The sequence below is a fragment of the Orycteropus afer genome, unplaced genomic scaffold (assembly GCF_000298275.1).
Source record: "Orycteropus afer afer isolate SDZICR_OR568_19922 unplaced genomic scaffold, OryAfe1.0 scaffold00575, whole genome shotgun sequence".
NCBI lineage: Eukaryota > Metazoa > Chordata > Mammalia > Tubulidentata > Orycteropodidae > Orycteropus > Orycteropus afer.
Genome location: NW_006922162.1, coordinates 1,624,535 through 1,626,556, shown reverse-complemented (window position 1 = coordinate 1,626,556; position 2,022 = coordinate 1,624,535).

The window sequence follows — 2,022 nt, the reverse complement described above, 5'->3', positions numbered from 1 at the left end:
TTTTAAAGTGTTGGAGAGCTAAGATGTCACTTTAAAGACTAAGGTGCACCTGACCCATGACACTGATGCCTTTGAATTATTGCGTTTATGAAGAACATTGAATAAACTATAGACTGCCAGAAGAAGGAATTAGTCTGTCTTGGAAAATGTACAGCCAGAATTCTCCTTAGAATGGGTGATGGTGAGACTTCATCTCACATACTTAGACTTGTTAACAGGAGGGACCAATGGCCTTTAATACTGCTCAGAATTACATTTTCCTGGTCCATTCTGTATTCCACTCTCTTAAAGAAGAATTTTAAACTGATATTTCTGTCCTGTAACCTCCAAAGTAAACTCCCCCAAACTCATTCTTTGCTGTTGACCATAATTCCATTTTCTCAGAGAAATATGTGATGTTCACTAAGAAAAGAACTTCACATAGATTTCCCCATGCCATCTATTTTCATCTGTGTTTAGGTATTATCTTCCCTCTTAATAGTATAGGAGAACTGCCTCTGTTCCTATCAGGGCCCTGTTGTTGTTGTGGTTATGTGTGGTTGAGTCAGACCTGACTCATAGTGGGTCCCATTTTATTTCCCAATCTTTTGAGGTCATCACTTTAGCAACAATTCCCTTGCTGTCAACAACATTATTTTCCTTTTTTTGAAACATTATCCATCCTATGGGAATGAAGCAGTGTCTCCTTGTGGTTTTGATTTGCACCTCAGCCACTCCTTGGAAGGAAGATGATGCAATCTACTTTCATAGTAATACTGCCCCGGAAACCCAAGGAGGGGTTGCTATGAGTCGGTGCCGACTCGATGGCACATAACAACAACAACAATGGACAATGTAGGAGCTCTGGTAGCCTAAGGTGCTTGACTGCTAACCAGGAGGCTAATGGTTCAAACCCACCAGCCACTCCTCAGAAGGAAGGTTGGGCAATCGACTTCAGTAGTGGTACCGCCTCCGAAACCCAAGGAGGGGTTGCTATGAGTGGGGCCCAATTTGACGGCACATAAAAACAACAACAATGGCTCATGTAGGAGCAATGGTAATATAGTGCCTAAGGCATTTGACTACTTATCAGAAGGCTGGCGGTTCAAACCCACCAGCCACTCTTTGGAAGGAAGGTTGGGCAATCTACTTCAGAAGTAATATTGCCTCAGAAACCCAAGGAGGGGTCACTATGAGTCAGTTCTGACTCAATGGCACATAAAGACAAGTGCTTATATGGGAGTTCTGTTGGCACAGTATATGGTTTAAAATTAGGAAGGGAGTGCATCAATATTGTATCCTTTCACCATACTTATTCAATCTGTATTCTAAACAAATAATCTGAGAAGCTGGATGATACAAAGAAGAACATAGCATCTGGATTGGAGGAAAAGTCATTAACAACCTGCAATACACAGACAACAACTATGCTTGCTGTGTGTGAAGATGACTTGAAGCACTTACTGATGAAGATTAAACTGCCCTATGGATTACATCTCAACATAAAGAAAATTAAAATCCTCACAAATGGACTGATAAGCGACATCAAAATAAATGGAGAAAAGTTGGAATTTGTTAAAGATTTCATATTACTTTGTTCTACAGTCAACAACAATGAAAGCAGCAGTCAAGATATCTATCAGAAGATCTATTGCATTGAGAAAATCTACTTCAAAAGACCTCTTTAAAATGTTGAAGAGTTAAGATGTCTCCTTGAAGACTAAGGTGTGCCTAATTCAAGCCACAGCATTTTCAATCACCTCACATGCATGTGAGAGCTGGACAATGAATAAGGAAGACTGAAGAAGAGTTGATGCTTTTGAATTGTGGTGTTCAGGAAGAATACCGAAAGTGCCATGGACTGCCAAAAGAAGGAACAAATCTGTCCTGGAGAAAGTGCAGCTGGAATACTTTTGGATGCGGGAATGGTCAGTTTTCTTCGCATTTACTTCAGTCATGTTGTCAGAAGGGACCATTCCCTGGAGAGCGGTATCATGCTTGATAAGGTGGAAAGTCAATGGAAAAGGGGAAGGCCTTCAACAA